Raw genomic sequence first — 15149 nt, forward strand, 5'->3', positions numbered from 1 at the left:
TGGAAACGAATGTTGTCTACTGGCAAATATGCAGTATTCAGTGTGAGAATTTCAAAAAACGTTTCCATGACTGTTAAAAAATGTTCTCTCTTTCTCTTGAAGAAGAAAAAGGACAATCCAAGTTTCAAGCCTCACATAACACAGCTTTGGACAGTAAGGGTTAAATGTGAGAGACATGGACCTGTTTCTACAAGTTACACACTTTGCATAGCGAGCCAACTGTGAACCCTCCAACCACTGTTAACCCCAGTCAACTTGCAGCTTGTAAACACTATTCTGATGGGGGCTCTGCCTTGAGTGTAAGGATCCCCAGAAATGTAAAAGGAGGCACCAGGGAATTCACATACATACATACTGTACAAGCACAGACACACGCATATACACACAGAAATCTCCAGCTGTGTGTCCTCTGAGAGTCTTATTTCACACTATCTTCGACATGCTTCGTGCTTGAGTGTGAGAAAGAGAGACAGAGACAGACGGACAATAGTAGGGGAGAGATACAGAGAAAAAGAAAGAGAGAGAGAGGGAAAGGGAGCGAGAGAGAGCGAGAGATGGAGAGAGAGAGGGGAGAGAGAGAGAGAGAGGGAAAGGGAGCAAGAGAGAGAGCGAGAGAGAGAGAGAGAGTGGGGAAAAGGGAGCAAGAGAGAGAGCGAGAGAGAGCGAGAGAGAGAGAGAGCGTGAGAGAGAGAGAGATGTTTACTGTTAATTTTTATTGTTTATTTCACTTTATATATTCACTTTATATATTATCTACCTCACTTGCTTTGGCAATGTTAACACGTTTCCCATGCCAATAAAGCCCTTGAATTGGAGAGAGAGATAGAGAGAGAGACAGAGACAGAGACAGAGTGAGACCAGCAGGGTACAGTAGACCGGGGCCTGAAGTCCAGTGCTCAGTTAGCCCTGTGTCAACTAACTGTTGTTAAAACAATCAGGATGAGGGTACAGCCCCCCCCCCCTCCACCCCCTACACCTCCCATAAAGGGCCTGTTCCTCCAACACCCCTGCAGCTTCATCTCTTCTTTACCACTCTCCTCCCTCCTTCCCCTACTCCCCTCCTTTTTGATGTTCATGTCTGATGTTTGTTGAAGAACTTCAAACCTCGTGTTTGTTCTGTTGTTGGAGTGAGGAGGATAGTTGGTTTTTGATTTTGGTCAGTAATCAGCATGCTAGTGTAGGTGGGGGAGGAATGGTTTTAATAGACAGGATGGAAGCTGTACTCAATTTAATGGATTTATTTTAAACCAGGATAGTCCTCATTTCTGTCACACTCTGGTTTTACCTCTGTTTTATATGGTCCACACAAAATGAATAAAAAATAAAAAAATAATTTAAAAAAAGTAGTGTGTGCATACAGTATGTATTCATCCACTTTGCTATGAAGCCCCTAAAGAAGATCTTTTGCAAACAATTGCCGTCAGAAGTCACATAATCAATTAAATAAAGTTCACCTGTGTGCAATCTAAGTGTCACATGATCTGTCACATGATCTCAGTATTTCTACACCTGTTCTGACAGGCCTCAGAGTCGGCAACACCACTAAGCAAGGGGCACCACCAAGCAAGGGGCACCACCAAGCAAGGGGCACCACCAAGCAAGGGGCACCACCACTAAGCAAGGGGAAACACCACTAAGCAAGGGGCACCACCAAGCAAGCGGCACCAGTAAGACCAAGGATCTCTCCAAACAGGTCAGGGACAAAGTTGTGGAGAAGTACAGATCAGGGTTGGGTCATAAAAAAATATCAGAAACTTTGAACATCCCACGGAGCACCATTAAATCCATTATTAAAAAATGGAAAGAATATGGCACCACAACAAACCTGCCAAGAGATGGCCGCCCACCAAAACTCACGGACCAGGCAAGGAGGGCATTAATCAGAGAGGCAAAAAAGAGACTAAAGATATCCCTGAAGGAGCTGCAAAGCTCTACAGCGGATATTGGAGTATCTGTCCATAGGACCACTTTAATGCTGTACATTCCACAGAGGCTTTACAGAAGAGTGGCCATTGCTTAAAGAAAAAAGCAAACACGTTTGGTCGTCGCAGTAAATTGCAGTAAATTGCAGTAAATTGCAGTAAATTGCTGTACGGCCACTTTTTTGAGTCATGTCCATTTCAATTCAGGAAGTAAAGTGGAATTCCAATTTCTTATTGAAAAGCAATTAGTAAAATTGGAAGGCTATATATACACATCTGTGTGTAAGGCTATAGGGACCCATCGACACCAAGCAGCAAGGGGAGCTGGTCTTGTTTTCATTTAAGAGCAGCAAAGCAATTTCACAGCAGCTTTTATTGGGTAATAATGTACAAACTGAACGTGTGTGTGTGTGTGTGTGGGGGGGGGGGGGGGGGGGGGGGAGCTCTGTTCTGTTCATAAGGTGAATAAAGGGCCTTTGCGCGCCAACTGCACATCATACTGAAGTTAATTTGTCCTTTGTACAAAGAACAGGAGGGAGGAAGGAAAGAGAGAGAGTAACATTGAGATAATGAGGGAATATGGAGAGAGAGAGAGAGAAAGAGAGACAAAGAAAGAGAGACAGAGAGAGACAAAGAAAGAGAGACAGAGAGAGAGAGAGACAGAAAGAGAGAAAGCGAGAGAGAGAAAGAGAGAGAGAGACTGAAAGAGAGAGAGAGAGACTGAAAGAGAGAGAGAGAGACTGAAAGAGAGAGAGAGACTGAAAGAGAGAGAGAGACAGAAAGAGAGAGAGAGACAGAAAGAGAGAGAGAGAGACAGAGAGAGACAGAAAGAGAGAAAGAGAGAGAGACAGAAAGAGAGAAAGAGAGAGAAAGAGAGAGACTGAAAAAGAGAGAGAGACAGAAAGAGAGAACGAGAGAGAGAAAGAGAGAGACTGAAAGAGAGAGAGAGACAGAAAGAGAGAACGAGAGAGAGAAAGAGAGAGACTGAAAGAGAGAGAGAGAGAGAGAGAGAGAGAGAGAAAGAGAGAGAGAGAGAGAGAAAGAGAGAGCGCCTCACTCTCCTCTAGCCACACCCCCTTTTCTCATTCCACTCAACTAATTAACTTTGGGCTATATCACCATGGCCATACCGACACTTTGATATATACACAACACAAATATAAACCTAACATGCAACATTTTTACAGGGTTACAGTTCATATAAGGACATCAGTCAATTGAAATTAATTTGGGAGAAATTTGTTTTTGTGAGCATGGAATATTTCTGGGATCTTTTCTTTCACCTCGTGGAACATGGGAACAACACTTTACATGTTGCATTTATATTTGTTTTTATCACCATGGCTACACAGAACATTTGCTCTACATCACCATGGCTATACAGAACCTTTGATGTACGTCACCATGGCTACACAGAACCTTTGATCTACATCACCATGGCTATACAGAACCTTTGATCTACATCACCATGGCTACACAGAACCTTTGATCTACATCACCATGGCTACACAGAACCTTTGATCTATGTCACCATGGCTACACAGAACCTTTGATCTACATCACCATGGCTATACAGAACCTTTGATCTACGTCACCATGGCTACACAGAACACCCTGTTACTCGGCTTCCTCTCCCTTCATTACCTTTCCTTCTGTCTTTCTCTCTCTCTCTCTTTCTCCACTAGGTCTCCCTCTCCTTGTACCCAGGGCACTGTACTCTGGGGTTGTTTTGTAACAGCCCAGCCTGGCCTGTGGAGAGAGGGAGGAAGGAGAGCAGTGTGAGAAAGTGCTTTTTTTTTTGGAGTGGACAGGAATTGGCCTTACGGCGCACGGTTCCTCTCCTCGCCACGGGAACAATGCCGTGGCTCACACCCCTCTGCAGCCCCTCCGCCATTCACATGGAAACGTTCCCAGAATTCCACTCCCAGGCTCAGAGGTAAGGCCTGAGGCTGAGAACGGATAGAGAGAGCAAGGGTAAGAATGGGAGGTAAGGCTGAGAAAGGAGGAAGGAAGAGAGAGAGAGAGAGAGAGAGAGAGAGAGAGAGCGAGAGAGAGAGAGAAAACGAGTGGAGGAAGCAGTGTTGATTCTACTTGTTTCTGCAGACTGTTTATAGGCCATTCAGAACAAACCAAGAGGTGAAGAAGGACATCCCCAGCCACTACACAGACTGGACCCAGTGTGTATGTACGCCTGCGTGCGAGTGTGTGTGTGTGCAGAGGCTTCATGCCCATAGGGTGCATTAAGGGTGCACTCATAATTATTTTGCAGAGGGGGTACACTGACTGGACTAGACACACTGCCCCCCCACACCGCCCCCTATTCTCCCTAGTAAGTATCCAGCTAGCACATTTACTTCGGTATGTCTCTGGTTTCATATTGGTTGTGGGAAGAACAAAGCCATACGTTTCTTGACCTGTAAAACTGAATGTTCTGAGAACAGAAGCGAACGTTTAGCTTGTTCTGGGAATGTTTGGTTTTAGGTTCCAGGGAGGTTCTGAGAATGTTTTACTCTGGTTCCAGGGAGGTACTGAGAACGTTTTACTCTGGTTCCAGGGAGGTTCTGAGAACTTTTTACTCTGGTTCCAGGGAGGTTCTGAGAACGTTTTACTCTGGTTCCTTGAAAGTTTTCCTGGGAGGTTTTATAAACGCTCTGAGAACAGAAATGATAGGTTATTGGGAGGTTTTTGAATAACTTCCTTAAAACCAGTGGTGGAAAAAGTACCCAATTATCATACTTGAGTAACAGTAAAGATATGCAAAATTTAAAGTCACCCAATAAATTACTACCTGAGTAAAAGTCTAAAAGTATTTGGTTTTAAATATACTATCATGAGTAAAACCACGAATAGTAAAAACATCCTTATATTAAAAACCAGATGGCACATTTTTCATTTTTATGAATAGCCAGGGGCACACTCCAACAGTCAGACATAATTTACAAACAACGCATTTGTGTTTAGTGAGTCCGCCAGATCAGAGGCAGTAGGAATGACCAGGGAGGTTCTGTTGATTAGTGTGTGAATTGGACCATTTCCTGTCCTGCTAAGCATTGAAAATGTAACAAGTACTTTTGGATGTCAGGGAAAATGTAAGGAATAAAAAAGTACATTATTTTCTTTAGGAATGTAGTGAAGTAAAAGTAAAAGTTGGAATATAGATAGTAAAGTACAAACAAGTATTTTTACTTAAGAACTTTACACTTTTAGCTTATTTTGGGCTAACTTTTTTTTTAAATCGAAGCATATGTAGAAATTAATTTCCTTAGGGATTAATCATGCATAGGGCTGTTGCGGTGACTGTATTACCGCCACACCAGCGGTCACGAGTCTGCTGGCCATTAGTAGCCTACCAAACTTGCTAACTGCCTGGTACTAAGCACTCCTTTGTCCCTCTAATCACTCTGACATCTATGCAAATGTCTTCGAAAATCTAATCAAACACTTCATGGGAGCCCATGAGCTGATGTTGCACAACATTTCTCTAGGCTAAGCAATTGCGGGAGAAAACAGAGTGATGGCCGCTAATAAAAAGAGGAGGATCCCATCAGTTTTCTATAGGCTAGGCCTACTCTATTTATTTCTCAACTTTCCTAATATTAAGTACAGTGGAAGTTGTAAGTTTACATACACTTAGGTTGGAGTCATTAAAACCTTCATCCACTCCACATATTTCTTGTCAACAAACTATAGTTTTGTAAAGTCGGTTAGGACATCTACTTTGTACATGACAGAAGTAATTTTTCCAACAATTGTTTACGGACAGATTATTTCACTTATAACTCACTGTATTGCAATTCCAGTCATTTACATACACTAAGTTGACTGTTAAACAGCTTGGATGTCACGCCCTGACATGTCTCTATTTTGGTTTGGTCAGGGTGTGATTTGGGTGGGCATTCTATGTTCCTTTTTCTATGTTTTTGCATTTCTTTATTTTGGCAGGGGTGTGGTTCTCAATCAGGGACAGCTGTCTATCGTTGTCTCTGATTGGGAACCATACTTTAGGTAGCTTTTCACCACAGGGTTTTTGCGGGTAGTTAATTTATGTTTAGTACTTTTCAGTACTATTTTGGTTATTCCCTTTGTTATTTTGTTATCGTGTTCAGTTCATAAAGAAAGCATGAACACCTACCACGCTGCGCTTTGGTCCGATGATTCCTCATCTTCAGACGACGACGAATATATTGGAAAATTCCAGAAAATTATGTTATGGCTTTAGAAGCTTCTGCTAATTGAAATCATTTGAGTAAATTGGAGGTGTACCTGTAGATGTATTTCAAGGCCTAGCTTCAAACTCAGTGCCTCTTGCTTGACATCATGGGAAAATCAAAATAAATCAGCCAAGACCTCCACATGACCAGACTTGTAGACCTCCACAAGTCTGGTCATCCTTGGGAGCAACTTCCAAACGCCTGAAGGTACCATGTTCATCTGTACAAACAATAGTATGCAAGTATAAATACCATGGGACCACACAGCCGTCATACCGCTCAGGAAGGAGACGAGTTCTGTCTCCTAGAGATGAACGTACTTTGGTGCAAAAAGTGCAAATCAATCCCAGAACAACAGCAAAAGACCTTGTGAAGATGCTGGAGGAAACAGGTACAAAATTATCTATATCCACAGTAAAACGAGTTCTATATCGACATAACCTGAAAGGCCACTCAGCAAGGAAGAGGCCACTGCTTCAAAACCACCATAAAAAAGCCAGACTACAGTTTGCAACTGCACATGGGGCCAAAGATCATACTTTTTGAGAAATGTCCTCTGGTCTGATGAAACTAAAATAGAACAGTTTGGCCATAATGACCAGCGTTATGTTTGGAGGAAAAGGAGGAGGCTTACAAGCCGAAGAACACCATCCCAACCTTGAAGCACGGGGGTGGCAGCATCATGTTGTGGGGTTGCTTTGCTGCAGGAGGGACTGTTACACTTCACCAAATAGATGGCATCATGAGGTAGGAAAATTAAATCGATATATTGAAGCAACATCTCAAGACATCAGTCAGGAAGTTAAAGCTTGGTCACAGATGGGTCTTCCAAATGGACAATGACCCCAAGCATGCTTCCAAAGTTGTGGCAAAAAGGCTTAAGGACAACAAGTTCAAGGTATTGGAGTGGCCATCACAAAGCTCTGACCTGAATCCCATAGAAAATTTGTTGGCAGAACTGAAAAAGCGTGTGTGAGCAAGGAGGCCTGCTAACCTGACTCAGTTACACCAGCTCTGTCAGGCGGAATGGGCCAAAATTCACCCAATTTACTGTGGGAAGCTTGTGGAAGGCTACCCGAAACGTTTGACCCAAGTTAAACAATTTATAGGCAATGCTACCAAATACGAATTGAGTGAATGTAAACTTCTGCCCCACTGGGAATGTGATGAAAGAAATACAAGCTGAAATAAATCATTCTCTCTACTACTATTCTGACATTTCATATTCTTAAAATAAAGTGGTGATCCTAACTGACCTAAGACAGGGAATTTTTACTAGGATTACATGGCATGAACATAAACCACTGAGAAAAGCATCCTCCATTTGCTATTTAAGTGCATAGATGACGTGTATTTTTTGTTTTGTTATAGGTGCATGATGGTCCATTCTAAATCAAAACAAATGTCACACATTCTTTAGTATATGTATAGACATTAATAAATCAAGAATAGTCTGATGGGTGGCAATATGATATATTATGACTTGTGAATGACACCCAGGATAAGAAACAAAGCCTTTTTTTGCGTCTTGTTCGAACCATAGTCCCACACCTCATGTAGCCTAGCCCATAGACCTATATGTTTTTAATAAGGTTTGTATCACAACTAAAGTTGCCAAATAACTTCTTAACATTAACATGTGAAGAAATAGCTTAGTAGCTTATTAACATTTTAAGCTAAACATTCTGATCTGCTTTGTCAACCAACAGTTGTTTTATAGGGGATAGTAGATTGACATAGGCTAGCGCTTTTGCTGTTTGTTAGGCATCTTGCTGGCTGACGAAAAGAAAATGTGGACAGTTCATCCAATATCTTCAATATGCCCCTCGGATTTGGATAAGGAAATGCACAGTTGCGTCCCCGATGTATCTGTCTCAACCTGTAGCCTGTGAGAAGATGGAAAGCTGTGCGAGGGAGAGAGCTGTCAAATTGTTGATTCATGCCAACACATTTTTTTTAAAATTCTGCCCCAGTATCAGTGAGATTTGAACCTAAAAACCACATGTTCTCTAGCCATGAAATTAGTCCACTGTGCCACCAGGATGGAGCTAGCTTAACATGTTTTTTTTACGCATAAAAAATACGTAAATTTTTGTTTTATTCAAACGGACCCCATTTTAAAGAAAACAAGCTCTCAATTAAAATCAGGTGTGGCCAATTAGTGAGCAGCCAACACACCTGAACAGACTTAACAAGATAGAGGACACCTGCTGTGAACAGAATGTTTAGTTTATAAATAGAATTCTTCGAACATTAGTAAAGTTTTCATGTTCTGAGAATGGAATGTATATGTTTTTAAATAGCATTCTTAGAATGTTCTCTGAAGGCAGTGCTAGCTCCAGGCATATGCCACATAATCGGTGGCACAGGGGCCCTCATCTCCAGGCAGCCCCCATTGATTTTGTTAGTCACTCTTATTCAGATATAATCATAAGTCATGGCAAAATGGATAGAATTGCAGGAAATTATCTTTAAAACTGCAACAATGTATCTCTGCCCCATGGCAACATGTATAGAACTGTGGAAAACTTACTTTAAATATGCAACATTTTCTCTACGCCCCATGGCATAATATGTAGAATTGCAGGAAATGTGCTTTAAAACCTACATGCTTCTCTTCACCATCAAGAACGGGGCCCCAAAAAAATATTCTCGCTTAATGTGTACAATTCATTTGTTTTTTTGCATTCACAGAATATTTCCAAGTACTGACTTAAAAGGGAACTACACATTCTCTGAATGTCCTGAGAACATCGATTAAGTCCCACAATTTTTTTTGAAGTAAAAATATTCAGTTCTTGCAACAATTTGAGAATATGACTTTAAATAGAACCATGAGTAAACCTGCAGGAAACGTTATGCTGAAGTACTGAAATTCCCACAGAAGAACGTTATTTCTCAACATTCTCTGAAGCAATGTCAAAACAGTTGGAGAACATTACTAAAATTGAAACTAAACAAAGTTTGAACTTTTAGAAAAAGTTCTGTCAAAGTAATGAAATAATGTTATTTTTTTGTCAAGTTCCTTTAAATTTCTAAAGCTAAGCAACTAACCTGCACCATTCCAGGAAAGTTGTGGAAAGGGTGTATGCAAAAAACGAACCATAGGACAACCAATCTCTCACCAAACTCTAAGAAACATATTGTTGGTGGACCTTGGTTCCTTCCAAGGTGCACCATGGAGCTAAGATGAGGAGAGAGTGTAAATCAGGGGAGACAGAAAGTAGAATTCCGTAAACATTTTCAAAGCGCTGGTGGTGCGTTCAGATTTCTATCAACTAGAGCAAGCGCACACGATTAAAAATTATACTCACCAGACGCACACTTGTCGAGCTGGTGCACGTGCTTACAGGGTTCTGCCGTGCTTCAGGTGATAGCGCTTTGAAAAGTTCATGTAAATATACTTTCCTGTGGATGTAATGTCTCACATTCCTGCCCGCCAAAAGGACCAACCGGACGGACAACCGGTAAAGTTCAAATATAATTTGATTCAACATTCAGGCATGTAGAGGTCGTGAGAGGAAACATTCATGATTCAAACCCTCATGTAGAATTCAGGGTTTCCAGTCAAGCACAGCCACATAAAATCTGATTTGAAACCTAACCGTAACCCTATCTTTAACCACACTGCTAACCCTAACCTTAAATTAAGAACAGAAAGCACAATTTTTACTTTGCAACTGGTCCATCTAGCGGATATCGCTCAGTTCTGCTTCAAGGACAAGACTCATCCCAATAAACGTCAACCTGCATATACCATGGCACGCCGGTTGATAACCACTCCCCTAGATTGCAGGAAAATGCTGTTTCAGGTGTTCCTAAATAGTCCCGTATGACCCCCGAAGTACATACTACCACATCAAGCCTGCCTTGATGACAGCTTTGCACACTCTTGGAATTCTCTCAACCAGCTTCACCTGGAATGCTTTTTCAACAGTCTTGAATGAGTTCCCACATATGCTGAGCACTTGTTTGCTGCTTTTCCTTCACACTGCAGTCCAACTCATCCCAAACCATCTCAATTGCGTTGTGGTCAGGTGATTGTGGAGGCCAGGTAATCTGATGCAGCACTCCATCACTAACCTTCTTGGTAAAAAATCCCTTACACATCCTGAAGGTGTGCTGAGTCATTGTCCTGTTGAACAATAGATGATAGTCCCACTAAGCGCAAATCAGATGGGATGGCGTATCTCTGCGGAACACTGTGGTAGCCATGCTGTGGTAGCCATGCTGGTTAAGTGTGCTTTGAATTCTAAATAAATCACGAACAGTGTCACCAGCAAAGCACCCTCACACCTCCTCCTCCATGCTTCATGGTGGGAACTACACATGTGGAGATAATCCGTTCACCTACTCTGCGTCTAACAAAGACACAATGGTTGGAATCAAAAATTTCTAATTTGGACTCATCAGACCAAAGGACTGATTTTCAACGGTCTAATGTCCATTGCTTGTGTTTCTTGGCCCATGCAAGTCTGTTCTTCTTATTGGTGTCCTTTAGTAGTGGTTTCTTTGCAGCATTTCGACAACGAAGGCCTGATTCACGCAGTCTCCACTGAACATTTGACATTGAAATGTGTCTGTTACTTGAAGCATATATTTGGGCTGCAATTTCTGAGGCTGGTTACTCTAATGACCTTATCCTCTGCAGCAGAGGTAACTCTAGGTCTTCCTTTCCTGTGACGGTCCTCATGAGAGACAGTTTCATCATAGCGCTAGATTTTTTTTTGCGACTGCACTTGAAGACATTTTCAAAGTCTTTTCATTTTCCAGATTGACAGACCTTAATTTCTTCAAGTAATGATGGACTGTCATTTCTCTTTGCTTATTTGAGCTGTTGTTGCCATAATATGGACTTACCAAATAGGGATATCTTCTGTATACCCCCCCTGCCTTGTCACAACACAACGGATTCACTCAAACGCATAAAGAAGGAAAGAAATTCCACAAATTAAATTTTAAGAACGCACACCGGTTAATTAAATGCATTCCAGGTGACTACCTCATGAAGCTGGTTGAGAGAATTCCAAGAGTGTGCAAAGATGTTGTCAAGGCAAAGTGTGGCTACTTTGAAGAATCTAAAATATATTTCAATTTCTTTGGTTACAATTGTACATGATTCCATGTGTTATTTCAGTGCTGATGTCTTCACTATTTTTCTACAATGTAGAAAATAGTAAAAAATAAAGAAAAACCCTTGAATGAGTAGGTGTGTCCAAACTTCTGACTGGTACTGTAGCTACTTGTCACGCCCTGACCGTAGATTGCTTTGTATGTTTCTATGTTTAGTTCTATGCTTGCATTTCTATGTGTTTGGCCTGGTATGGTTCCCAATCAGAGGCAGCTGTCAATCGTTGTCTCTGGTTGAGAACCATACTTAGGCAGCCTGGTTTTGCCCTTGAGTTGTGGGTAGTTGTTTTCTGTTTTGTGTGTATCACTTGACAGAGCTGTTTCGTTCTCTTTGTTATTTTGTTTAGTGTTCAGATTTGATTACATTTACAACATGAACACTTACCACGCTGCACCTTGGTCCTCTCCTTCTTCCACCTACGACAACAGTTACACTACTAGAACTAATGTAGTAAACCTGCTTCAATCATGCAGTAAAGTGTACAGTCAGAAAGCAGTTGATTAGTTACACCGGTGGCAGTAAGACCCAGATGCAGACCGTGTCGAAGTAACATGGGCAAAGGTACAGGACGGCAGGCAGGCTCAATTTCAGGTCAGGCAGAGGTCGGTAATCCAGAGGTGGGGCAAAGGTACAGGACGGCAGGCTCAGGGTCAGGGACAGGCAGAGTGGTCAGGCGGGCGTGCTCAGGGTCAGGAGAGGCAAGGGTCAAAACCAGGAGGACGAGAAAAGAGAGACTGGGTAAAAGCAGGCGCTGATACAAAAAAACACTGGTTTATTTGACAAACAAGACAAACTGGCAACAGAGAAACAGAGAACACAGGTGTAAATACACAGGGGATAAAGGAAAAGATTGGTGAAACCTGGATGGGGGTGGAGACAATCACAAAGACAGGTGAATCAGATCAGGGTGTTTCAAAACAAATTAAACCAAAAGCTTACCTTGACTTTGAAGAGTTTCAGTGTTGGATAGCCATAGCCAACTAGCTAACATAGCATCCATCTCTGGTTGAGCCAGTTGTTTGATTAGGCTAAACTAGCTAGCTGCATTAGCTAGCATAGCACCCATCTCTGGTTGAGCCGGTTGTTTGAGTAGGCTAAACTAGCTAGCTGCATTAGCTAACATAGCATCCATCTCTGGTTGAGCCGGTTGTTTGAGTAGGCTAAACTAGCTAGCTGCATTAGCTAGCTAAGTAAATGAAAGTGCTTGCTTCTCCTTCATTTTTGAAGAAATTAAGTTCTTCAAAACTGTTCAACTATTGTCTTTCTCTCTCTTTGAGTCAACCACTCATCACATTTTACGCACTGCAGTGCTAGCTAGCTGTAGCTTATGCTTTCAATACTAGATTAATTCTCTGAACCTTTGATTGGATAGACAACATGTCAGTTCGCACTGCAAGAGCTCTGATAGGTTCGAGGATGTCCTCCGGAAGTTGTCAAAATTACTGTGTAAGTCTATGGAACGGGGTGAGAACCATGAGCCTCCTAGGTTTTGTATTGAAGTCAATGTACCCAGAGATGGAGGGAAACTAGCTGTTTTCCAGCTACACCATGGTGCTACTCTACAGAGTGCTGTTGAGGCTACTGTAGACCATTGCAAAACAGTGTGATGTAATAAATTATTTGGAGACAAATTTAGTATAGTTGTATCTAAAAATTATAACTGTTTTAATGTTTCACTATTTAAAAAGAAAAAAAAATATTCACTGAGGAGGATGGTCCTCCCCTTCCTCCTCTGAGGAGCCTCCAATGAAACACACACACACGCACGCATGCACGCACACATGCACACACACACACACACAAACCAGGTCAGAAGTCTAATGATTTCCAAATGTGTGTGTGTTTGTGTCAGTATGTGTGTGTGCGCATGATAAAGAGAGAGAGAGATAGAGAGAGAGAAAGAGAGAGAGAGAGGGGGGACAGGGCCTCTCTGCACTGACTCAGACTCCCCCCGCCGTCCCCCGGACCCCCTGATCATCCTATTGTTTAGTCTTCCTGTGTTGCATTCTGTAGCCATGGTATGGACACCAAGCTGCATTCCTCACCTCACCATCACCCTTCATTTATAGAACCACATCCAGGAAGTCTTAATTCAGGACAGTGTAACATACCGGTAATATAGGTGTGCGTCTCAAATGGTGCCCTATTCCCTACATAGTGCGTTACTTTGACCAGGGCCCATAGGGAAGTCTGTCTCTACAAATGTGAAGGAGGACACCTGAGAAGAGAGGGTTTTCAAATCCACAACATGTCTAAATAAAATATATTTTTTGTTTCGCTTTTAGTTTCATTATGTTTTTTGTGTGTTTTTGTGTGTTTTTTGTTGTTGTGTGTGTGCCCAGTCCTCTGTCCTCCCAGGGCCCCTCGTCCTCCCGCCCCGCTCTGCCCTGTCCTCTGTCCTCCCAGGGCCCCTCGTCCTCCTGCCCCGCTCTGCCCTGCCTGAGGATATGGCCTCGGCGTGTATGTGTCTGAGAATGCAGTGCGTGTGTGTATGTCTGTGTGTGTGTGTGTGTGTGTGTGTGTGTGTGTGTGTGTGTGTGTGTGTGTGTGTGTGTGTGTGTGCATACGTGCTTCTGTGCATGCGTGCACACATTCCTGTGTGTGTGTGTATGTGTGTGTAAAGGGGAGTGTTAAGGAAGCACCTGTCCTGTGTGACCACGAGTGATGCTGCGTTTATCTGACCTCGCTCACATCAGGTGGCTTCCTGGTTTCCGTCAGACCCTTCTCCCTGAGGCCTGCCCTAACTGGCCGATGGAAGTACCTCCTCCTGTCTCAGTGTCCATTGATCTTGAGAGCATCGTTGCTATTTTCTGTCTCTCTCTCACTTTCTCGACCTCTACCTCTCTCTCTCCAGATGCAGCCACAGCGGCAGACCCAGCCTCCTCCTCAACCTTTTCAAACTCCTTTTCAACCTCTTTAACCTCCTCCTCAACCTCTACTTCCTCCTCTGCAACCTCCTCCTCAACCTCAACCTCTACCTCAACCTCAACCTCCTCCTCAACCCCTACCTCTACCTTCTCAACCTCCTCCTCAACCTCTACCTCCTCCTCAACCTCTACCTCCTCAAACTCCTGCTCAAACTCTACCTTCTCCTCCTCAACCTCTTCCTCCTCTACCTCCTCCTCCTCAACCTCCTCTACCTCCTCCTCCTCAACCTCCTCCTCCTCCTCCTCCTCAACCTCTACTTCAACCTCTACCTCAACCTCCTCCCCAACCTCTATCGCCTCCTCCTCAACCTCTACCTCCTACTCTTCAACCTCCTCCTCTACCTCTTCCTCATTTACCTACTCAGCCTCCTCCTCTACCTCCTATTCAACCTCCTCCTCAACCTCTACCTCCTCCTCAACCTCAACCTCCTCCTCAACCTTAACCTCCTCCTCCTCTACCTCCTCCTCAAACTCTACCTCTTCCTCAACCTCTACCTCCTACTCCTCAACCTCCTCCTCTACCTCCTCCTCCTCCTCCTCAACCACCTCTACCTCCTCCAAATCAAATCAAATTTATTTTTTAAAGCTTTTCTTACATCAGCTGATATCTCAAAGTTCTGTATAGAAACCCAGCCTAAAACCACAAACAGCAAGCAATGCAGGTGTAGAAGCACGGTGGCTAGAAAAAAAAGAAAGGCCAGAACCTAGGAAGCAGGCTTTGAGGGGTGCCCAGATCATAACAGAACATGGCCAAGATGTTCAAATGTTCATAGGTGACCAGCAGGTTCAAATAATAATAATCACAGCGGATGTCGAGGGTGCAACAGTTCAGCACCTCAGGAGACAGGTAGCAGGTCAGGGGACAGGTAGCACGTCCGGGGACAGGTAGCAAGTCAGGGGACAGGTAGCACGTCCGGTGAACAGGTCAGGATTCCATAACCGCAGGCAGAACAGTTGA

The sequence above is a fragment of the Oncorhynchus mykiss genome, chromosome 4, assembly GCF_013265735.2.
Source record: "Oncorhynchus mykiss isolate Arlee chromosome 4, USDA_OmykA_1.1, whole genome shotgun sequence".
Lineage (NCBI taxonomy): Eukaryota > Metazoa > Chordata > Actinopteri > Salmoniformes > Salmonidae > Oncorhynchus > Oncorhynchus mykiss.